General features: G+C 38.5%; 1 long non-coding RNA gene across 1 annotated transcript; it reads left to right on the top strand.

Annotated features, from left to right (window-relative positions):
* The first annotated feature begins 15725 nt into the window (after positions 1 to 15725).
* Positions 15726 to 25622, top strand: LOC107779030 (uncharacterized). Its single transcript, XR_001646517.2, has 3 exons — positions 15726 to 16555; positions 23068 to 23137; positions 23895 to 25622. It is a non-coding gene; the product is annotated as an uncharacterized LOC107779030 (long non-coding RNA).
* The last annotated feature ends 233 nt before the right edge of the window (positions 25623 to 25855 follow it).

Below are 25855 nucleotides of genomic sequence, written 5' to 3'. Positions count from 1 at the left end.
AGATAATAAATAAAGCCAAATAACAACAATTATTCTAAGCTCGAATTCTTAACCCTGAACCAGTGGTTCTTATCATCCCCAGTGGAGTCGCCAGAGCTGTCACACCTCCTTTTTCCGCACCCGAGGGGGCGCATGGGGAGTTTTTCTAATTAAAGGACAATCGAAACGGGATTTGTTTATTTATTTCAGAGTCGCCACTTGGGAGATTTAGGGTGTCCCAAGTCACCAATTTTAATCCCGAATCGAGGAAAATAATGACTCCATATTATAGTCTGCGTACCAGAAATCCGAATAAGGAATTCTGTTAACCCGGGAGAAGGTGTTAGGCATTCCCGAGTTCCGTGGTTCTAGCACGGTCGCTCAATTGTTATATTCGGCTTGATTATCTGATTTTATACAAGTATGAACTTATGTGCAAATTTTGACTTTTAACCGCTTTATTATTATTGTTTTTACAAGAATGTGAACATCGCTTAAAACACGTCTTTGGACTGCGTCACATGAAATGCACCCACAATCCGGAACGCATTTTATTTGATGTTTTGAGATTTGGATTTGGGTCGCATGAAATGCACACCTGAGCTTAAGAAAGTAAATTATTAAACACGCGCCTAAAGAGACTATCGCGTTATTATTTTGGGAAGGCCACGAAATTCACTAAGCGGCCCTCCTGAATTCTAAGTAATTTAAAATAAGTATTTACTGAGGGCCCCGCAATTTGTATTTTTATTCGGCGAGGCTCATCTCGTTCTTATTTTTTAAAGGAATTTGCAACGTCATGGAAATGCATCTCGGGCCACGCCACAATCAATGCGCCCGTGACTAGAGACATATTTCGACTCTGTTGAAATTTGGATTTGGGTCACATAAATGTGCACCCGAGTTTAGGGAGAATTAAATTATTATTAAAGCCGCGCCTAAAGCAACTAGCGCGTTATTATTTTGGGTAGGGCCGTGAAATTTGGTAAACGGCTCGTCCCGGAATCTAAGTATTTAATATATACATTTAGAGGGCTTCGCAATCTGTACATTTTTATTTGGCGAAGCTAGTCTCGTTTTCTATTTATTTATTTTATTATTTTTTTTTCTTTTTTTTTTTTAGAAAAAGGGCAAGACTAAAATAACTACGTTTCTTTTTTGCTACTTCACAAGCTCATGGGTTATAAATTGAACTCATTTGATGAAGCGTGTATTTTTCTGCGGAATTAAAATTGCTACGAAAATTTTAACATTACTACCACATGTATAAACAACTATTAAGACAAACTAAGTAATTAACCCCTTTCAGAATAGGAAATCCGATATTCAACAATCCAATACACAAACAGTACATAGGAAATCCATATCATTTCATTCCATTTAAGCAAATATAACAAGTTTGGAAATGTGTATGCACCTGTTTGAAGCAAGAACAACAACCAACTGGACCGACAACTGTCGGACACCTCTCCAATAACGGAACGACGGAACCTCGACGTCAAGCTCAACGTACCGGACCTCGACGAACCAAAGACGACCAAACGACCTCGATGAAATAGAAAGCTTGGACCGAAACTGTTGCTACTGCTGGGTTTTGCGAACGCAGTAGGCTAGCTCGAGGACATGCCACAGAAAGGGGTCGTTTGGATGCGAGTAAGGAGCTGGGTTGGGTGGTTGTCGACCGGAAAATGATGATGAGGGGGCTGGTGTCGTCGGGGCAAGCATTCGACAGTAGGGTCGAGAGGCGGAGAGGGAGCTGGGGCGACAATGGTTTTTGGTTACGATGGGGGAGGAGAAATGGTCATGGGGGCTAGTTGGAAGCTGGTGGCGATGGTGGACAGCAGGAGGCGGAAACAGTGGTGGGTCTCGACGGGGCTCCGGTGGTTCCGGCAGCTGGGGCGACGAACAAGCTTGTTTGGTGTTGGTGTTTGGAATAGGGTTTTCGACTGGTTTGGGTGATGAAGGAGGTGGTTTCGCTGAGTTTGACGCTGGTTTTGGGACTGGTTTCGTCGACTGTGAGGCTGTGACGGGAGGGAAGCTGCTGTTTCGGCGTCGGGGAGGGTTTGCGACCGTAGGGGTGCCGGGGAAGGTGACTGGTGGTGATGGAGGTGTTGTTTATGGTGGTTTTGGGTGGTGGAAGGGTTGGTTTTTGGTAGTAATGGAGGAGTGAGCTCGTAGGGTTTTCTTCTTCTTCTTCTTGTTGAAGAAGAAGATTGAACAGTAGTCGTTCAGAATTTTTTCAAAAAAGTCCCCCCTTTCCCTTGGCTTTTTGTCCGTGTTTTGTACTGGGTTTTGCCCAGAAAAATGAGCCCACGCGTGGTGGGGTTCGAGGCATATGTCCCCAACGCGTGGTGGGGTTCCCCATGTGTCCTGGACACGGTTTATTATGGGTTAGGTCCGAAAATTAGGCCTAAAACCGGGTAGTTTGAACCCGAATATTATTCTTTTGCCCGGACCCGAGAAATAGGAACACGTTGCTTAACTAGTCCTATGTAAGCAAAATAACTACCAAAATAATACTAGTATTTAAACAAAACTATATCTTTTTAAATATTTTTCAAGGTTTAAAATAGCTACAAAATATTAATAAAACTATTTGTAATTTTCGTTTTTTAAAATATTAAGATAAAATATGAAGTAATTTTTTTGTATTTTTTCAAAGTTAAAATGACTATAGAATATTAATAAAACTATATTTTTTTTGTAATTTTCGTTCTTTAATAAAGACAAAAATATGAAGTAATATTTTTTTGTATTTTTCAAAATTATAATGACTGCAAACATTAATAGAACTATATTTTTTTGTAATTTTCGAATTTATATAAAGTACCAAAATAAAGTACAATTTTTTTGTATTTTTCAAGTTTATGAGAAATACATAAACTAAAATTATATATATATTTTTTGTGATTTTTCTTTTTGCAACGAAATAAAGTAAAATAGTTAAAATAGCTATACTAGACACAATTTCACATATTCACGCTAAAAAAGTGAAAATTCTCGGGGAGGGTCAAAAATCACGTGCTTACAGTGAGCACGTGATTTTTGCCTCACATGAATTAATCCAAAAGAATTCTCAAAATTAGGTCTTTTTCTTTAATTATGTGTTATTCTAGGAATTACTGTGCAATTTTCCTGATTGTTTGCATATTTTATGCATTTTTAATTTTATTAATGCATTGAAAATACAAAAAATATAGCATCTGCATTTAGAATTTAGTTTTACATTTTTGCATTAATTAAGTAAATTGTTGTTTTGCAAAAAATGAAAAATCCCAAAAAAACGTATTTTGTATTTTTTTTATTTTTAATGTTAAAATTTTGTGATTTTCTTTTAATTTGGCATTTAATTATTTGTAATAATTATTATTTAGAGTTAATTAGCATTTTGATAGGATGATTTGGTTTTATAAATTAATTTAAGATTATAGTTTTAATTTTCAAAAAATAGTTTGAAATAAATAGAAAAGGAAGAGAATTAAATAAAGGACGAGTAAAATCTGTTGGGCTATCTCTCATTTTACCCAGGCCCAAGCAAAATCCACCCCATTATCCGCCCAAACCAGCCTAGACCCATCTCTCCTACCCGACCCGACCTAGCATAACCAAAACGACGTCGTTTCATGCCGAGATTAATCACAGCCGTTGATTCCATTCAATCCAACGGCTCGAGATCAACCATCCATTTTAATAATACTAAACCCTAAACGACCCCCTACCCCCAAAATCAGAACACCCCCCCCCCTCATTTGTGTCTCTCATTGCTTCAGAGACAACCATGTCTCACCACCGCCCTCCGCCACCGGAAATCGCCTCACGGCGGTTCCGGTTGCCCAAACCACCACAAATTAACACTGGAGATTCTCCTTCACCTCATAATCTCAAATCCCCAAACCGTTTCTTTCGAATCGCAGCCGAACTGGTCGAATCTTCGATCGAAGTTTGAACCCAAAACCCTAGTTTACCCAATCCCCTCCATCTTTACACCATAGAATCCCCTCACTCCCCTCTTTCCGAATCCATGAACCTTATCCCTCGAATGTCCCGGGAATCCTTCGAATCTGGATTTAAAGAAACGAACCCTAAAATCCCAAAATCCAAGTCATTACGTGTTTAAAGGTTTGAGGTCAAAATCGACCTTAGTTGTGTGTTCTCAGTCGAGAATACTCGATTAAGGTCTATTCCGGCCACAAATGCAAAGATCATTGAAGGTCTAGCTTGAGACAATGTTCAATCAATTTTGGTAGGTATTCCTGGTTTTAATTTTTTTCTATTTTTTATTTTATTATTATCTTCTTCTACTCCTTTCTGTTATTAGAAGGTTATTTGGTCAGTTTGTTCTATGATTTTCTTTTTTATTTTTTTTTTCGAATTAATAGGTTGTTTGTTGATTTCAATTGGTTTTTTTGTTTAGTTGCTCAGAAGTTTAAACTCGTATAACAGTAGTTCTTGAACTGATTCCTGATAATTTTCGTTGAAAGATTGGAATTATTTCATTTTTCAGTATTAAGAGCTATTAAGTAGTCTGCTAATATATTTTGTTTGTATAAAGATCGAATAGCCTTAAACGAAGTGAATTGGGTTCAGCTTGGTCCATGAATTTCAATTTTTAAAAAGGGGAACTTTAAGATAATAGTGGGAATTGTTTAATTGTCACCTAACTTGAGAAGCGGCTAAATGGGTGATAGGGTAGAAATCGCATTACTGAATTAATTAAGAAAGCACTAAGTAGTGGAATGAATTAAAAAATAGAAAAGGGTACTGATAGTGAAAACTACACTTGTTTATGGACCTTTGCTAAGGGATACACATGGGAAGGGAATATACAAGCTGGAAAGGGAAAAGATCTGAAGAAAAAGGGAGTTGGTTCTAGTCTTTAAATAGACACACACGGACAGACACACGGATAGAAGGGAGAGCTTAGGAGATTGGGGAGAGAACTTTCTGAGAGAGTATATACAGACAGACCTAAGGGAAGAGGGAGGGAATCAGAAAAGAAAAACTGAAACTGCTAAAAATTGGCTACTGTTCCATTGAGCTCTGATTTGATTTCCAAAGTTTTAAATTTCTGAAATAGTTTCCGGTCTATCTAGGCTAAAATGATTTGAGTTTGGTATTTTAAAATGTTTGGTTCTTGAAGTTCTGGCCGCATTTTCGTGAGTGTTGCACTTCGTTTCCTGGTTTAAAACTGGTTTACCTAGTTGTTTCTGTTGCTGATCACTATTCTTGCTACTATCCTGCTGTTGCTTCCTCATTTTCCGTGTTGTTTTAAATTTCAGGTAGTTTTCTTTGGCTTATGAGTATAGCATGACTGCTGGACATGTAATTCTAGCGAAATTCTGGTTGAATGGAAGCTGCATTTGAATTTGACCTCCCATGTTTCTCTTGTTGTTTCAATATTACGTAGTTAGGTTTTGAAATACAAATGTCAGTTAGGTTTTCTGAATTCGTGTGTGAAGAGTAGTCTGCAGTAGTAAGTTTGCATTTGTATTGATGTATGAACTATGGATTCTATTTACTTAGTTTTCTTTTAACAAATCTAAGTGAGTGCTAGTTAAAGGATTTATTAAGGTTTTGTATAAAGGTTTAGTGTAATGCATTGGGTTGTAAATCCATGTTTAGCTTATACTGTAGACCAGTTGTCTTAGCTTGGGTAGCCATTTGATTTCAGTGAATTGCTAAATATCGGCTTGTATCTATTCACTCATATTCTGCCTTGTGAACATGCCCATTGGTGAAGCTAAGGTTCAGAGTCATGTTTAAAGTTAGTAAAAGCTGAATCAAGCATGCTTACCTGATTGTTTAATGCTGAGTTGTGTTATTCATGTCGGGATAGGATGCTTAAAATTGGAAGGCTAAGTAGGTAGGAAATAGGATAATTTCCTATTCTCAGAAGGTATCGGTTAAAAGGCATTTAGAATTGGTATCATAATTTGGGGCTTAGTTTCCAAGTTGAATATGTTTGGGCTCCGCAAAGATTCGACCTTGAGCACCTGTTTTACAATTGCATCGTGAATAGGGCTTTCTTTGGGTCATTCTAATCCATCAGTGGTTTCAGCAGCTTTTGGGTTCTGAAAAGTTATTAGGCTCGTTGGGTCAAGTTTGAAAGCAGTTGTGAATTAGATTCTTAAATTAAATATTCCCTTAATTCAATGTTTTTCTAATTAGCCAGTAGATTGAAATTTTATTTCGAATGAATAGAGGCTCTCTAATTTTCTTTCTTTATCTAATTAATTGGTTTTCTTTTTCAAAGTAGATTAGGGGTGAACCGTAGTAGATAATAAATAGTCCATGGCCCTCCAAATATAATTTGAAAACTCTTTTAAATTAGAATCAAGGTGCATCATGCCAAACAAAAATGACAATTGCATGGCACTTGTTTTAATTAAGTTCTGTTTAACCCTCAGAATTCGAGGCGCGCAATTTAGCAAATTCTCATGGCCCTCGCAAAGTTAAAAACGCATAGTTGCTTTAGGCGCGTTATTTTAATAATTTACTTTCCTAAACTCGGGTGTGCATTTATGTGACCCAAATCCAAATCTTAACGTCGGATAAAATGTGTTGCGAATCGTGGGTGCATTTATGTGACGTGGTTCAAGACATATTTTAAATGACATTGCAATTTTCCTTGAAAAAAAATAATTAAATAAAGCGGTTAAAGGTAAAATTGCACATAGGATTAAACATGTTTAAAATCAGATAATTAGGCCAATAATAAAAATTGAGAGAACGTCCTAGGACCACGGAACTCGAGAATGCCTAACACTTTCTCCCGGGTTAACAGAATTCCCTACCCGGATTTCTGATTTGCGGACTGTTAAACAGAGTCAATCTTTTTCTCGATTAGGGATTGAAACCGGTGACTTGGGACACCATAAATATCCCAAGTGGCGACTCTGAATTTTAAATAAATAAATCCCGTTTCGATTGTTCTTTGATTGGAAAAACTCATTTATACCCCTTCCAGGGGTGCAGGTAAAAAAGGAGGTGTGACAGCATGTTTTGAAGATTGGAATGACGAAGGCATTTCATTCTGCTATCTAAATACTTTATCATTTGTTACCCTTTTAAGCCTTATTTGTTTTCTTTCATACCCTTCTTTTGGAATCAGTAGCAAAATTCAAAAACACAGACATAAAAGGTAAATAAAGAAGAAAAGAGGAAAAGAGAAGAGAAAACGAGAAAGAAAAGAATGGAAAAAAAAGAGAGAAAAAGAGAAAGAAAAAAAAAAGAAGAAAAAAAGAGAAAAGAGAGAAAGGAAAAGAAAAAAGAGAAAAGTAACAGCAACAAAGCAATTCATATGTCATGAACTACATTCGACCTGATTCCTTTTAAGGATACGTAGGCAGCCTCATGGTTCGGTCCCATCAAAATAAAAATTCAAAAGTCCCCAAGAAAAGAAACTGGGGCAGAAGTTGTGGTTGTTGTAAGAGATCTGATTCTAAAAGTTGTAATTTTGAGCCCTTTTAAGCTGTTTTTGAGCCTTTATGATACCCTTTGTTTCTATTCATATCCAAAAGCCTACATTACGGTCCAAAGAAAGACCTTCCGATCAATCTTTGAGTAGCGCCAAGTCAAGAGAGTTAGAGGTATGATTCTCATCAAGGGCAACACTCTGTTCTACACAAGGAAAACAAAAAAATGAGAGAGTCTTATTGGTGAAAACCTTCACACGCACCATAAGGCGGTGGTAAGTTGAGAGAAAGCGTAAAATAAGAGAGGCTTGATGGTGAAGACCCTTCGGGCACCACAAGTCGAATAAGGATCGTGAATCAGATAGGCTAATTGGAGCATTGAAGCCCAACTTCACGGTTTAGGGGGATAACAAGAGTTGAACATCAGACTTGCTTGACAGTTTAGGCCACTTAATCCGAAGGTGTATGTCATGGGCATTAGAGTTGGTATCCATATCTGATAAGTTTCTACTTTGTAGTTTTCTTGATTAGGAATCATCTCTTTCCATTGTCATTTACTATGTTCCTTTTGTCTTGTTTACTTCCTTTTCCTGAGTTTGTTTGGTCAGAACAAGTGAGACATGACTTCAAAATTTGCCACCAGCTTTCCAATTGCACAAAGCAAAATATGTCTTGCACATCAAAGTGGCATAAGTCAGGAAAGAACAAGTAGGCGCACTGAGTTGGCAACAATCAACGTGTTTTGGGATTCATGTAAAATACAAACGTTTGGTATAGTTCAATTCATGAGCAATGCAACAAATAGAGAGTATTGAGTTTGAATGAATCAGAAGTATTTTCTGTGACAAGGGTGACAGAGAAAGTGTTTAGTCAATGAACAAGCAATGTCTTTCAAGTTGAAATCAAAGTTATCATGGCAAATGAAGGAGCAATAGACCTCGAGGCCAAGGCCAGTGGCATACGTCAGGAAAAAAACAGCAAGCGCACTAGTTGGTTTGGGATTCATGAGGAATGCAAAGGTTCGGTAAATGTCAATTCATGAGCAAAATGCAACAGATAGAGGGTATTGAGTTTGAATGAATCAGAGATATTTTCTATGATAAGGGTGACAAAGAAAGTGGTTAGTCAATAAACAAGCAATATCTTTCAAGGTGAAATCAAAGTTATCATGGCAAGTGAAGGAGTAATCTCCCTCAAAGTCAAGGCCACAAACCAACCACCATGTTTAAACTCACAAGCTTTCTTTCTCTAAAACAGGGACGAAAGTTATGTTCGTATCAAAGCTTGGAAACTTGAATTGTTTTAGGTGCAATGCCCCAATTCTGCTTACGCAAAGGCTATTGAGAAGATCACACATCACCCCTAGGAGAAACACTTCCTAGTCTAGGTTTTCAAGTCATATTATGTTGTAGGAGAGACACTTCCTACATTGAGGTTTTACCCCTATGAGACGTACTTCCTAGTCTAAGTCTTTCAAGTTATATTTTATTTTAGGAGACGCATTTCCTAAATTGAAATTCCACCACTAGAAGACGCACTTCCTAGTTTTGGTCATTTAAATTTATCTCTAGGAGACGCACATCCTAGTTGGAATCATTAAAGTTTTACCCATTGTGAGACGCACTTCCTAGTCTGGGTCGTTCAGGATACACTTTCAGGAGACGCACTTCCTAAATTAAGTTTCACCCCTATGGGATGCACGTCCTAGTGTGGGTCTTGCAGGATACACTTTCAGGAGACGCACTTCCTAAAATTGAGATTTCACCCTAGGAGACGCACTTCCTAGTTTAGATCATTTAAGTTCAGCCCTAGAGACGCACTTCCTAGTTTGGAGTCATTTAAGTTTTACCCGTTAGGAGATGCACTTCCTATGTTATATTTTTGCTTTAGGAGGCGCACTTCCTAAATGGATTGTTCATTCCTAGGAGACACACTTCCTAGTTTGGAGTCATTGAAGTTTCACCCTTAGGAGACGCACTTCCTAGTCTGGGTATTTCAGGTTATATTTTTGTTTTAGGAGACGCGCTTCCTAAATTAAGAGTTTACCCCTAGGAGACGCACTTCCTAGTTTGATTCATTTAAGTTTGGCCCTAGAAGATGCACTTCCTAGTCTGGTTCATTGAAGTTTTACCTGTAAGAGACGCACTTCCTAATCAAGGTCTTACAAGTTTTACCCCTAGGAGATGTACTTCCTAGTTTGAGTCATTGAAGTTCCGCCCCTAGGAGATGCACTTCCTAGTCTGGGTTTTTCAGGTTATATTTTTGTTTTGGGAGACGCACTTCCTAAATTGAGAGTTCATTCATAGGAGACGCACTTCCTAAATTGAGAGTTCATTCATAGGAGACGCACTTCCTAGTTTGAGTCATTGAAGTTTCACCCATAGGAGATGCACTTCCTAAATTAAGAGTTCATTCGTAGGAGACGCACTTCCTAGTTTGAGTCATCAAAGTTTCACCCCTAGGAGACGCACTTCCTAGTCTGGGTTTTTCAGGTTATATTTTTCTTTTAGGAGACGCACTTCCTAAATTGAGATTTCACCCCTAGGAGACGCACTTCCTACTTTGAGTCATTTAAGTTCGGCCCTAGGAGACGCACTTCCTAGTCTGGTTCATTGATGTTTTACCTGTAGGAGACGCACTTCCTAGTCAAGGTCTTTCAAGTTATTCTTTTAGGAGAAGCACTTCCTAAATTGAGAGTTTATTCATAGGAGACGCACTTCCTAGTTTGGTTCATTCAAGTTTCACCCCTAGGAGGCGCACTTCCTAGTTTGGTTCATTCAGGTTTTATTTTTAGTAGACGCATTTTCTAGTCAAATTTTTTTGGTTTTACTCATAGGAGACGCATATCCTAGTCTAATCTTTAGTTTACTCTCATCATTGTATCAATAGTATAAGTGGTTTACAATATTGCTAACAACTCATAAATCTTCCTAGTGCAAACTGGGGCAGAAAATTTCGTTTGTTTTGTTTGTTTTGATTGCAGGCACCCATATGGAAAACAAAGGAACACAGAAAGTTTCAGCAATCAGGCGCCCACCTGGAGAACAGGGGAAGACAATTCAAGTTTAAAGGGAAAGCAGTTTCGAAGGAAGACAGTTCAAATTCAGCAATTAGGCACCCACCTGGAGAACAAGGGAAGACAATTCAAGTTTCAAGGGGAAGCAATTTCAAAGGAAGACAGCTCAAGTTCAGCAATCAGGCGCCCAACTGGAGAATAAGGGAAAATAATTCAAGTTTCAAGGGAAAGCAATTTCAAAAGAAGACAGATCAAGTTCGGCAATCAGGCGCCCACTTGAAGAACAAGGAGAAGCAAGTCAAGTTTCGAGGGAAAAATAGTGCAAGTGTTGGAAATCAGGCGCCCACCTGAAGAACAAGGAGAAGCAGTTCAAGTCTCAGGGAAAAACATGTGCAAGTGTTGGAAATCAGGAGCCCACCTGGAGAATAAGGGAAACAGGTCAAGTTCCAAGGAAAAGCAGTTAAAATTTTGGCAATCAGGCGCCTATGTCACGACCCAAACCCCGACCCGGTCGTGATGGCGCCTCTCGTGAAGACAAAGCCAGCCAACTAAACCCAATTCACCTTTTTAAAACAGTTAAACTATATAAAAGCGGTCTAAACATGATTTAATGATAAGAGGTAGTGGAAATACAACCCGACACAACCCAAACTGGGGTGTCACAAGTCACGAGCATCTACTAGGGTATAAATACAACCGAAAGTCTGAAGTGTACTAATACAGACTAATCAACTGAAGAGAGAGAGAGAGAGAGAGAGAAGCAATGCTGCGAACGCCGGTAGCTACCTTGCTAAACTTCGATGACCCTGCCTCCAATCGGCCAAAACCCGCTACCAGGTGTATAAATACCTAAATCTGCACACAAGGTGCAGGGAGTAAAGTGAGTAATAATCACAACTAAAGTCTGAATGGTAAGAAATCACGTAAAGCATATCAAGATGTTGTATAGAAGCAGTTCAAAAACCAGTAAGAAAGCAATGAAGCTGTAAAAAATTCTCTTAAAACATCTTAGCTCAGTTTAAACTTCTTGAAAAGGACTTTTTCAACAGTTACGCAAATGAATGAAAAATAGTTAGTGCAGATAAGCACAGAAATCCGCCCCTCGGGCATAAATACCGTAGTTTAGTAGGTAAAATGACAAGTAAATATGAAAGATAAACACATAAAGGTTCGCCCCTCGGGCAATATCTCAGAACAATACCAGCCCCTCGAGCAATCACATAGAACGGTACCAGCCCCTCGGGCAATCACATAGAACAATACCAGCCCATCGGGCTATCATATAGTACAATATCAGCCCCTCGGGCTATATCTCACCTCACAATGGGTACCCGCACTCACTGGGGGTGTACAGACTCCGGGAAGGGCCCCTTACAGCCCAAGCGCAACATCAAGCCATCTCGTGGCATCAATCTAGGCCCTCGGTCTCATATCAGTCAAGCCACCTCGTGGTGTATATATGTATCTCAGGCCCTCGGCCTCATAAACAATATCAACAAGCCACCTCGTGGCGTACATATCTTAGGCCCTCGGCCTCAATCAGTATCAGTGTTTCCTCACAACTAGGCCCTCGGCCTTACTTAGTCAAAAATACTCACAAGCCCCTCGGGCATTAGTAAAACAGTATTTCTCAGCCCAAAACATCATTTAGAATATCATTTAAGTCTCAAAACGGAGTAAAAATGGCTGAGTGGTAAAACAGTGGAAAATAACATGATTGAGTTCAATTAATAAGTTAAAACAGTGAGGAAATAGTAAATAAAATCCCCGAAGGGTTCAAATAGTTGGCACGAAGCCCAAATATGGCAATCAGCCCAAATTATGATGATAACAAATAAGTTTCAGTCAAATACGCGGTAAAATCATCAATCGGGATGGACCAAGTCACAATCCCCAATAGTACACGAGCCCACGCTCGTCGTCAAGCGTGTGCCTCACCTCAATATAGCACTATGATGTGCAATCCGGGGTTTCAAACCCTCAGAACATCATTTACAATCATTACACACCTCGAACCGGCTAAAACTCTAGCTCGCGATGCCTTTTCCCCTCAAATTGGCCTCCACGCGCATCGAATCTATTCAAGATCAGAACGAATACGTCACAATATGCTACGGGAACAAAGCCCAAGCAAAAACAATTGAAAAACACCAAAAATCTCGAAATTAGCAAAACCCGAGCCCCGGGCTCACTTCTTGAAACTTGGAAATTTTTACATCAACGGGTTACTTATCTCCACACGAGTTCAACCATACCAACTTTACCAAAATCCGACATCAACTCGACCATCAAATCTTCAAATTAAACCAAGAGGGTTTTCAAGATTTTACCAACTAAAATTACCAATTAAATGTTAAAAACAACGATGGATTCGAGTAATCTAACCAAAATTGAGTTAAGAACACTTACCCTGATGTTTTCCTTGAAAATCTCTCGAAATATTGCCTCACCCGAGCTCCCCCAACTCTATTTTTGTCAAAAATGGCAAAAACCCCTGTTTTATAACATTTTCCGATTCGGGCGCCATAGGTGGCACTGGGTGCTGCCTGTGGCGCTGGTTCCAATAGCCAAAATAAATCTCGGCGCCATGGATGGTGCCCCGCGCTACCCTTGGCGCTAGCGATGGGAAATTATTTTTCCCCGATACGGAAATGGTCATAACTCTCTCATACGATGTCTGAATTGGATGATTCTTTTTGCTATGGCTCCAAAATTTCGATACGGATATAATGGTTCAATAAACACTGAATTTGGAGCTCATTTTCATAATATGATACCACTTATTCTTGAAGAACGACATCAAAACATTCTTGAAATGCCCAAGTTAAACTCCAAATACCATCCAAACTCCACCCGAGGCCCTCGGGACCTCAACCAAATAACAAGTCCTAAAATATCATTCGGACTTACTCGAAGTTTCAAATCATGCCAAGCAACGTCGAAACTACAATTCACACCTCAATTCGAACTTATGAGTTTCAAATTTTTCCTTTTACAAAGCGCGTGCCGAAACGTATAAAATGAATCAGGAATGACTTCAAATTTTGCACACAAGTCATTAATGACATAATGGAGCTACTTTAACTTCCGGAATTTCATTCCAACCTCTATATACAATCTCACCTATCAACCGGAAATCGCCGAAATCTCCATTTCGCCAATTCAAGCCTAAACCTTCCACGGACCTCCAAAATGCATTCTGATCATGCTCCTAAGTACCAAAACACCTAACGGAGCTAACCAAATCATAAAAATTCCAATCGGGATTATATACAAATAAGTTAAATCTTAGTCAAACCTTTTAAACTTCAAGCTTCAACTGAGAACTTTTTTCTTCCAAATTCATTCTGATTACCCTGAAAACCAAAACCAATGATTTACATAAGTCATAATACATCACACGAGGCAAGTCATGCCCAAGAACTGGCGATCAAAGTGCAAAAGCTCAAAACGACCGGTCGGGTCATTACAGCCCACCTGGAGAGCAAGGGAATATAGTTAAAGTTTTGGCAATCAGGCGCCCACCTGGAGAGCAAGGGAATACAGGTCATGTTTTGGCAATCAGGTGCCCACTTGGAGAGCAAGGGAATACAGTTAAAGTTTTGGCAATTAGGCGCCCTCCTAGAGAGCAAGGGAATACAAATCAAGTTCCGGCAATCAGGCACCCACCTGGAGAGCAAGGGAATATAGTTCAAGTTTTGGCAATCAGGTATCCACCTGGAGAGCAAGGGAATATAGTTCAAGTTTCGGCAATCAGGCACCCACCTGGAGAACAAGGAAAGCAGTTCAAGTTTCAAAGGAAGACAACACAGGTTTTAAGGGAAAATAGTTTAAGGTAACAAAGGGAATACAATTCAAGTTTTGGTAATCAGGCGCCCGCCTAGAGAACAAGGGAATACAGTTCAAATGTTGGCAATCAGGCGCCACCCAGAGAATAAGGGAATTCACTTCATAATGCAATTCAAGTCAGCAACAAAAAAAGCTCGCGACAAGAATGCAAGTCAACAGTCTGAGATGATCAACGGAAGTTAGTCACAATCTAGAATAAAAAAAACAAGAAGTGAATCCAAATGCAGAAGTAGATAAAAGATGTGAGCTGCTCAAGACATGGATGAGGTCATAAGCACTGCATGTCCGGTCTTGATCCGGAAAAGCTGAAGAAGAATGAACTAGCACCTGCAGCTAGCAAGCGTCAAGGTTCAAATCTAAAGTCTGCATGAAGAACTATTCAAGACTCAAGATCAAGCTTAAAAAGACTTATAGATAGGAATCTTGTAACTCATAGTTGACAGGCTTAGTTAGTCTTTTTTATATTTTTGATTTTGATGTAATAATAGGATCGCGGACCGGAACCTCGACGGAATGACATCTTGATCGGCTCTCCACCTCGGTATACTCATCATCTTACTCACTTCTGAACTACACGTGGCCTGTTTCCTTTATAACCAAGGATATGTAAGCAGCTCAGATACCAGGGCTCGGTCACATTCCCCTTTCTCTTAGTTTTGGTCTCCCCAAATAAGGGTCGGGTCAAAAAACCTGTCTAGTCGTTTTTTGTCTGAAAACTCTTCGCATTCCCAGTCAAAGAGGGGCAGCTGTAGACATGTAATTTTTGACCCTCCCCAAGATTGTTTATATTTTAGCATGTAAATATTTATTTTAGGCATAATATTGTCATTTAAACTAGTTTTGACTCTTTTGCTTTATTTTATCTAAAAGAAATAAAATTACAAAAAAATATTTTCCTTTATTCTAGCTAATTAGTATTTTATCTAGTTACTTTTAATTTATCTTACTTTCTATAAAACTAAAAATACTAAAATAGTCTTGACATTTTGTTCTTCAAAAGATAAAAAAAGCAAGGCTTCAAAAAAATACTCTTTACATAGCTTAGTTATTAGTAGTAATTATTTAATAGTATTCTGATTTCTTTAGTATAGCTAATTTATTTATTTTAATACTTTTTTAGGTAATTAACATTTTTTGTCTAGCAAATTTTAAGTTTATCTTACTAGTGAAATTGAAAATTACAAAAAAATAGTCACATGTTTTTAAATTTTATTATATTAGTAGTTGTTTTGTTGTAGTGCTATTTTAGCTTCTTTTAAATAAAAGTAGTTGGTTTAATCTTATTTCAACATTTTGGGTAAGAAAGAACTAACAAAAATTCTTTTAAAATTGCTAAGATTCCATCTTATCGTGGATAACAAACTTTCTTTCTAAAATATTTTATAGGACCACTCACGCTAATTTCCTCGACACCACTTTAGTAATGCATTTCATTTTTTATTCACTTACAAATTACTTTTCTCTAGGCAGTAAGGAATTCACTGCACCACTATATTGAGATTTTCTTTTTTATATTGTGGGGACGAGATATTTTCTAGAGAGATCTTTACTTCTTTTCCAAGCACACATAGTCCATGGTAAGAGCAGAAGACCTCAGCTGTCACGCCTCTCTTGGATTTTCCATCTTCAACCAAAAACCCTAACACCCTTAGAGTCGTCGCCACCCCCTCATCTCCGCTAAAAATCCAACCGCCGGAATCCCTTGATCACCACACGACCATCTCCCTCACTCCAATTCCGTCGTTGACCATACCTTAACTACCTTCTCTCCAAAAAAACTCCATCTTCCAGCGACAGATCAACCTAATCTCCACAACCATGGTTGTTGCTTCCCCCACCACCAAAAGACGACTTGCCTCCAGTCACCCGCCTTCACCACACCAGCAATCCAGACCTAAGCTTTAGCGACAGAGCAGACACGCACAATCTAGTGCCTCATTTCTGTCCATTGAACTCGCCGGAAATGAGCTACACCAGCCAACGCCCAGCACCCCTCCTCATCTCTATTTCTTCTTCTTCACTTCACAACCAAGAAAGTTCCTTCAACACCAACGAACCAATCAAACTTCAACCCCAAATCGCTACTCCTTGTCATGGAGTTTATCGATTTTGTTTTTCGGGTTTAGTTCGAGTTCTCCGGCGAGTTTCGCGCCGAAGGTCGTTGTTCGAGGTTGCTGGCGGCTTTCGTTTGAGGTTCTGATTCCGGTCGTGTAAGTGAAGTCAAGCTTTTTGAAATACAGAGCTCTGCCTTTGATGGTGCATTTTTTGTTTGTATTCTCTTGTCCTGTTTGGAAAGGTCAGTACTCCTCTGTCTTCTTCATTTTATTTCACTGTTAAGGTGTTTTTTAGCATGAGTAATTGGAAAATCGAAACATTTGGATTTCAGTTGAGTCTCCGGGCTGAATCGATTTATCTCTGGCTTTTTATGTATTTTGCAAAGCATGTTTGCCGATATTAATCCTATTCTAATGAATTTTGTAATCCTCTCTAACTGGTCTACAGCAAGTACTTGCAATGTATACAAAAAAAGCAATAGATGGGAATCGAGAGGCCTAGATTCTGCTGCGTATATTAAAGTCAGCAATGTTCTATATTTGACGTGAAGAATCCATTAGCTTAACTAACAAGATTTCTGCTAACAAATACCAAAATGTTCTGTTTTTTAAAATTGAAAAGACTAAATTTGCTCGTGTATATTTGAAAGACCATATTAGACTCATCTTCATAACTGCGAGTACGGATCCCATAGCGTGGTTGTGGCACTTAATTTCATTAGTTTTAAATATGAACATCCTTAGTTCGCTTTAGTTGAATACGTTTCGTTTAATAAAAGTGAGGTGTGTCATTCATACAATTGAATCACATAATCTGTGGCCCTCATATCAATTATCTTAATTAATGTAGAAAAATGCCTTGAGCTCTCGTAGTTTGCTTCAGGTGCGTTAATTAAATAAACCGTCATAGCTACGGGTACGGTTCCTGTGACGTAGTTGTGATGCTTAATTTCTAAAAATCCGGGGGCACATTAATGTGACCCGGTCACAATTTAATCTTGTTAATAAAATAAACATGTTGTAGATTGTGGGTATGATTCTTGTGCCATGATTCGCAATGTGTAATCAATTAATTAGTTGTATAACAATCGGATCATTAAGAGTGGTTTAAAAGGAATAAAAATGCACATAGGTTTCAAAGATATTTTAAAATCGAATAAATAGGCCAATAATAACAGTTGAGCGACTGTGCTAAAACCACGGAATACGGGAATGTCTAACACCTTCTCTCGGGTTAATAGAATTCCTTACCCGAATTTCTGTGTTGGCGGACTGTAAAACAGAGTCAATCTTTTCTCGATTCGGGATTTAACCAGTGACTTGGGACACCATAAATTATCCCAAGTGGCGACTCTAAATTTTTACATAAAAATAATCCCGTTTCGATTGTCATTTTAATTGAAAAAACTCCAATATACCCTTCCGGCGATAGTAAAAAGGAGGTGTGACAGATGCAAAAGAAGCTTCTAAAATGCTTGAGGACGTACATGCTGGGACCTGTGGCCCGCACATGAATGGTTTTGTCCTAGCCAAGAATATACTCAGGGTCGGTTACTTTTGGATGACCATAGAGACAGACTGCATTCAGTATGTTCAAAAATGCTACCAATGCCAAGTGCATGCCGATATGATAAAAGTGTCGCCAAATAAGCTCAACACAACAAGCTCACCTTGGACATTTGCCGCATGGGGAATGGATGTCATTGGTTCAATTGAGCCCACTACTTCAAACGACATAGGTTTATTCTGGTAGCCATTGATTACTTCACAAAATAGGTAGAGGCTGCATCTTACAAAGCTGTAACCAAGAAAGTTGTCACAGACTTTGTCAAGGATTGTATCATTTGCCGGTTCAGAGTTCCCGAGTCCATTGTTACTGATAACGTTGCTAACCTCAACAGTGATCTGATGAAAGCCATGAGTGAAACTTTCAAAATCAAGCATAAAAATTCCACAACCTATAGAACTTAAATGAATGGAGACGTAGAAGTCGCCAACAAAAACATCAAGAAGATACTAAGGAAGATGGTAGAAAACCACAAATAATGGCACGAGAAGCTGCCTTTTGCTCTGTTGGGATAGCACCACAGTGCACACATCAACCGAGGCAACTCTTTACATTCTAGTTTATGGTTCTGAGGCTGTCATCCCAGCCGAGGTAGAGATTCCTTCTTTAAGAATCATACAGGAAGCTGAACTCAGCGATGTAGAATGGATAAGGAACTGCTATGAATAATTGGCCATCATAGATGGAAAAAGGATGAATGCAGTATGCCACGGTCAGCTTTACCAGAACAGAATGTCTAGAGCTTTCAACAAAAAGGTCAAACCAACACAATTTGCACCAGGACAGCTAGTGCTGTAGAAGATTTTCCCACACCAAGATGAAGCCAAAGGGAAATTCTCTCCCAACTAGCAAGGTCCTACATGGTTCACAGGGTGCTGACAGGAGGAGCACTCGTACTTGTAGAAATGGATAGAGAAATTTGGTCAAGACCAATCAATACAGACGCAGTCAAGAGATACTATTCTTAGACTATTTACATTTACTCATCTGATGTAATTGAACTACGCTTGACCTGATTCCCGTTTAAAAGGGTACGTAGGCAGCCCTATGGGTTTAGTCATATCATAATAAAATTTTCATTTCCCCCCAAAGTTAGAAACTGGGGCAGAATATTGAGGAGGACCCTCAAAATTCCGGAGCAAGTCCAGCCAATGCCAACAGATGTCAGACGGTTAGAAATCGATTAAGAAACTAGGGCAGAATTTTGAGAAGGATTCTCAAAATTCCAAAGAAGGTTCAACATAGCTCATTACCCGCAAACAGCCGAAAGATCATCTACCAAACTAGGGCAGAATTTTGAGGAGGACCCTCAAAATGCTAACATAAGAAAGCTGTAATGTCTCTGAAATGTGTTACAGTCACTAGTTCATCTAAAAATCACTTGATATATCAATATGTTTCTAAAATGACTCTATTTTTATCAATAATTGCATATTTTCGAAAACTCTATTTCCATGACAGTCAGGTGTTACCCAGGGAAACTCAAAAAGGCCTCCAGAATGGAGCAAAGCAAAGCCAACAGAAAGAAGCACAAACCAACCTCCCCCTCACAAAACTCACAATTTTTCTTTGAACGCAGGCACATTTGGCGTAGTGATAACATTCGCAAACATGTATACACAAAGCAAAATCACTATCAAACAGGCCATCAGACACCGAATATATCTCTAGCTAAGAAACATACTACTCTTATTTGCTACTCGCTCTTTGCATGGGACTAATCCCCATCCCGCATATTTGCATGAGGCTAATACTTGCCTCCCTATTTGCATGAGGCCAATCCCTGCCTCCATATCTATATGAGGCTACTCCTTACCTCCATATTTGTATGAGGCTAATCCCTGCCTCCATATCTGTATGAGGCTAATCCTTGCCTCCATATTTGCATGAGGCTAATCCCTGCCTCCATATCTGCATGAGGTTAATCCTTGCCTCCATACCTGCATAAGGCTAATCTTTGCCTCTGTAGCTGCATGAGGCTTATCCTTGCCTCCATATTTGCATGAGGTTAATCATTGCCTCCATATTTCCATGAGGCTAATCCGTGCCTCCATACCTGTGTGAGGCTAATCCTTGCCTCCATACCTGCGTGAGGCTAATCCTTGCCTCCATATTTGCATGAGGCTAATCCTTGCCTCCATATCTGCATGAGGCTAATCCTTGCCTCCATATTTGCATGAGGCTAATCCTTTCCTCCATATCTGCATGAGGTTATTCCTTGCCTCCCTGTTGTATGAGGCTACTCCTTGCCTCCATATCTGCATGAGGCTAATCCTTGCCTCCCTGTTTGCATAAGACTAATCTTTGCCTCCATATCTGCATGAGGCTAATCATGCCTTCATATCCGCATGAGGCTAATCCCTACCTCCATACCTGCATGAGGCAAATCCCTGCCTCCATATTTGCATGAGGTTAATCCTTGCCTCCATATTTGTACAGGACTAAGCATTGACCCTCCTTATATAATTATTGCTCTATTCTGGTGCTATCTGTTTTTCGATTGGGCTAAGCCCTGCCCTGAATTTCACAAGACTAAGACTTGTCTTGGTAGCATCATATTATTGCATCTCATGGGCTGAAATATCGCCAATCTATCCAAAGGTGTCATAGTCTAAAAGGCATCATCCTCATAGCCGGAAGACACCATGCCATAGCCTGAGGATCCCTCAAATTTGCATATCATTATTCAAAGGCGTCAGGGTTCGGAGGCACCATCTTCATAGCCCAAGAACACCATTTCATGGCCTGCGAATTCCTCACTAAACAATATATGGCCCAGGACATCATGGTCCGAGGACGTCATCCTTAACCGTCCAAAGACAACTTTCATGGTTCAAATGGAAATTTGCATCATGTTTAAATTTCCGCACAAATACATATGTAGCATCTCTTTATCTGCAGGTGACCAGCAAGCAACCGCTATCCTAGCAGGAGCGACCTCGCTCCAGTTCTTTAAAATTACCCCAAACCTAACCGTTCACCATAACCGGTCTTGCGTCTCGTGTCCGTTCTTGCAATGACTTCATCGGTGTATTCCGCCAATGAATCCAGAACTACACATCTCTTTAATCCTATAAAATGAAGGATATGTAGTCAACTCAAGACCGGAGTCTGGCCTCAGTCAAAATTGGCCATCATTTCTTTACCAGAAAACGCTTTCATCCTTCCCGGGTAAAGAGGGGCAGTTGCTGATACCCAATTTTTCCTCACATATTTTAAACACGCATATATACTTTCAAAATAGAACATATGCAGTTATAAGAATGCAGAAGTATTTTTATAATTTTTCTCTATAGTCTTAAAAGCTCCAAATCAATTTATTTCTTCTCTTTTTATTATATAAATGTCCAATAATAATCTTTCAAATTACTTTTGTGATGATTTAGCCATTTAAAGTCATTATTAATGCCAACATAGTGCTTAAATATTTTTAGTGCATTTTTATAATTATATTTATAATTTTTAAGCTAAATTGCACATCTTTGCAATAATAGCCCGTACTAATGTATAATTACATTATTTATGCATAAAATTGTCTTTTATATTTTTAAATATTAAATAACTATTTAAAATCATTTTAGTACACAAAGATATTTTTGGTACTCATTTATTATTTTTTATAAATTATTTAGTTATTAAAAGTGGCTATTTAAAATCTGGCCTTATTTCATTTCAAGTTTGGCCTTAATTTTGAACCAATACCCAGCCCAATCTCAACCTAAACCTACCCAACCCAAAACTAAATGCCCGACCAAGCCCCAATCTCATTTAATCTCGGCCGTTGATCATAGAGATCAACAACCACAATTGGGCCCTTCCTTTCTTAGTCCCAAACGACCCCCCAAACCCTCTCATTTCCCACAAACCGCCGCCCTGAAACCCATTTCCTCTCAAAATCTCTCAAACCCTAACCTTAATTTACCCATATTGCCGGTCATCTGCTGCCTTTCATGGTGTTTCCCCACCACCACCAGGCCTCTAATGGCCTCCCTCACGCTGGTATTGCCATCTCTAAGGTCCTGAGGGACCAGGGTCAGTTCGCTAGCATTTCTGGCCCTTTCTCGCCTGTTTCAAGCTGTTTCGGTTTGGTTCTGAGTAAGATCTCCCTATATCGTCATGAATCTAGGGGTTTCTAAGCTTGCTTCTTCATCTATGTGATTGTTCTTCTCGAAACCCTAATTTCTTTCTTCTGAACTTCTTAGATCTGTACATATCTGAGATGGTTTGGACCTATTTTGTATGAGTTTTACAATAACTTTTTGATTTTTATAAGAATCATCTGATTTTCGAATGATTTTTCATCTTTCTCTAAATTAGGGTTTCCGGAAATTTCTTTTTTCCAAAACATTTGTTGATTTGGGTGTTTAATCTTCTGTTTCCTATATGTTTTAACCAATTTCGTTAGGTTTGCTCTAACTTCAACTTGTTTACACTAAAAGCCCTAATTTTTTAAACTCTTTTGTTTGGTTTCTGAGTTACTTGTGTACTGCCTTTGTTCTTGCCTTGGTTCTTGTAATTTTTCTTTAGCCATTTAGATGTCTCGTGATTTTCTTATCCTAATAGGCCTCTACTAAGTTCTTGGTTCAACTTTTCTACTGATTTTGTATGTCTATGTTCATTATGACTATTCTTTTCTTGCTTTATTTAAGTTGTCTGCGATATTTGCTGACTTTTTACGTGATTTTCTCCTTAATTAAACCCTTGATTATTCTGAAGTTCTTATTTTCGGTTTGAATTGAGCCCTTTTCCCTAACAAAGTCCTTGATTCTTACTACTCTACTCGGTTTGATTGAACTTCTTGCCTTAATTAGTTTCCTCTTGCCTTATTTGTTATATACTGATTTTTGCTAACTATTTCCTTAATTGGACCCTTGTTCATTCACCCCTAATTACCTTACTTGATTTCCTTCCTTAAAATATCTGTCCTACTTTTACCGTTGATTGATTATCCCTTGATTAAAGGGAAGACTTACTGATTTTACACGTGATTGATTACCTAAATTTCCCTAATTTCTACTTAATTGATCTCTTACCTTATTTTGTTTAACTGTTGTTTACTATATAAACTCCCTCTTATTTTAACTGTTGTACACAAACAATAGTTCAGAAACTATCACCTTACAATCTAAAAGGCTCTATCTCTGCTCTTTCTCCTCTCTTTGCTACTTCTGATCCCTGTTATTCTAGTCGGCCGCAAGCCAAGGATGGGAATTGCACAATACCTTGATCACATCTTGTGTTTTCTTTCTTTAAATAGGTATGCTTCTGATTAATTTTTAAGAATCAAAACCTATGTGTTTACTTACTGCTTTATCCCATATGGTTTGAGTCTATCCTTGTCTCTGTTTATTGCTTACTCATGCATGGTTAATACTGCCTATTCAAACCTATGACTAGTATGTTTCCACTTTACTTGTTTGTTTGCTATATTGTTTAATATGTCTACATATGAAACTACGCCTGTTTGACTGGCTACTGTTTATCTAGCATGCCTAGATTCTACCTGTGTGTAATTAGCATACCTTCACCTGTTAATACTTGTCTAGAATGTATATCTAAGTCTTTTCTTGTTCTACCTCACTCCTTCTAAGTTAATTACTCTCCCTAGGATAGCTTCAACATGTTTCTAATGTGATCTTTGTTGCATTCTACCTACTAGTTTTATATAACTTCTCAAAAACTCTATGTATTTTTTTGTTTGTGTGATCCATTAAGGTGTACTCTCTATGTTCCCAATCTCTCTTCCCTTGTGTGAAGGTTGCTTGCCAAAGTACTCCCTAAAACTGTTTGTTCTATAACTTGTGTTCTGATTGCAAAATTGTTTCTTTATACTTTCCTCAAACTGTTTTATCACTAATGGTTTTCAGAAGTTCTTTTCAGTCCTAAAGACCTTTCTTTTAAACTCTTTCAAGCCATTATGCACTTTCACTTACTCTTAGAATAATAGGTCATGCCCCTTTGGTATGTGTACTTTTTAGAGACCCTTGAGATCTCTTTGAACTCTGGCATATCAGGGCTGGCACTTCCACACTACACAATAAGCGGTTGTTATTTGGAGAAGGTTTAGGTGTGAGCACTGCTCGGGATCCTTGAGGTCCTTAGGGAACTCTGACACACCTAGACATGAAATTGGCTATGGAACTTTGGCATTTGAGACTACTGGAGGCTTGGAAATCACTTTGGGCCTACTTCAGGCTTCCTATAGCTTAATTTCTGTTTTATTTATGTAATTCATTGAATTCTTGGTCTGTAATAAATAATTGTAAACAAACAGTGGGGTAACTAGTAAAAAGGGAGGCTAGTTATATGTTGTGGGTATAATTGGGTAGATACCATGCCTATAGGGTCCATGTTGATTCAAATGTGTTTGTCAGATAACATGCCTATAGGATCTGCTTTGGTTTAAAATAAGTTCTATTTGCTTTACTTCCACACAATTAGAAGCCATGCCTATAGGATCTAAATCAGCTTTTAATAACTAGATACCATGCCTATAGGAGTTAAAATCAGCTTTAATAGAAATCATGCCTATAAGGGTTTCACTTTGGTCAAATGAATTCTTCTTGCTTCACATTATGTTTAATTAGAAATCAAGCCTATAGGACTTAAAACTAGTTTAGTTAAAAAAATCAGTTTAATTCATGTTTATTCTGAATCGATTTAAGTAACCAATATGTCCGCTTCTTTAATAAGTTTTCAACGCTGCCCTAAATAAAATTGCTAGAAAGCATGCCTATAGGATCCCAAATTTTCCGTTTAAAATTGTTTACTATTTTATTGTATTCCTAATCAGTAATAGATACCATGCTCATAGGACATCACCATTATACGCCTAGGCAAGCCAATAGAACGATTAAAAATCCTGCAACTGTATCTGTGACTGCTCATAATCAACAGGTCTAAAATCAGTAGGCAAACTAAATAGGTCTTTGACATTTTGGTCCAAATTCAGTACTACATATTCTCTGCTCACCTAGATATCATGCTCTAAGGTTTTCTCTTAAATACCTGAAACTGTTATTTAAGACGTTCACTTACTTGTTCTGTTTGTGGAGGTGAATGTGAGCCTTTAATTACTCAGGAGTCATGATGGCGCCTACTAGTGAAAGCTAGGCAAGCCAACCATTACAAATTTTTAACCATTTTCATTTTTAATCCCTTAGCAATTCCAAACAACATAACAAAAACAACAGAATAATAATAACAAAACAGTGCGGAAGACAAAATGTGATAATTTAAATTAATACAAACTGCGGAAATCTAAGTACAACTCTACCCAAAATTTGGTGTCACAATGTCACGGACCATCTATGAATACTACAAATAAAGTCTGAATAGAAATACACGAATCTGTCTCTAAATAAGTAAAAACAGAAAAGAAATGCTAGGAGTAGATGCCAAGGCTTACGGACGCCTACAGGACTACCTTGGATTGCCTAAATGGATTGAAGACAGCACCCTCATTGCGGTCCAAAAGCTGCAGCACCGGGATCTGTACACAGTGCAAAGTGTAGTATCAGCACAACCGACCCCATGTGCTGGTAAGTGCCTAGCCTAACCTCGGCGAAGTAATGACGAGTCTAGGACCAGACGACCAAATAAACCTATGCAGTCAAATCATATACCACAGAAATTAAAAGCAGATATTTATAGTTAAAGATAGGAGGGGAAAAGCATGTTGTGGGGAGTATCAGATAACAATATAATACCAAAGAGGGATATAAAGAAACCAAAATTCAGTTGCCAACAAGAATAAGGAAAACAAACACAGTATTCACTTTCATTTCTTTCTTGTTGCAGGCGTGCAACCCGATCCCATTTCATATATCTTGTTGCACCCGCTCCCATTTCATATATCTTGTTGAAGGTGTGCAACCCGCTCCCATTTCATATATCTTGTTGCAGGCATGCAACCCGCTCCCATTTCATATATCTCGTTGCAGGCATGCAACCCGCTCCCATTTCATATATCTTG

The sequence above is a fragment of the Nicotiana tabacum genome, chromosome 11 (genome assembly GCF_000715075.1).
Source record: "Nicotiana tabacum cultivar K326 chromosome 11, ASM71507v2, whole genome shotgun sequence".
Classification (NCBI taxonomy): Eukaryota; Viridiplantae; Streptophyta; class Magnoliopsida; order Solanales; family Solanaceae; genus Nicotiana; species Nicotiana tabacum.
The sequence above is the reverse complement of the archived record's forward strand: the minus strand, read 5'-3'. Positions and strand labels throughout refer to the sequence as shown.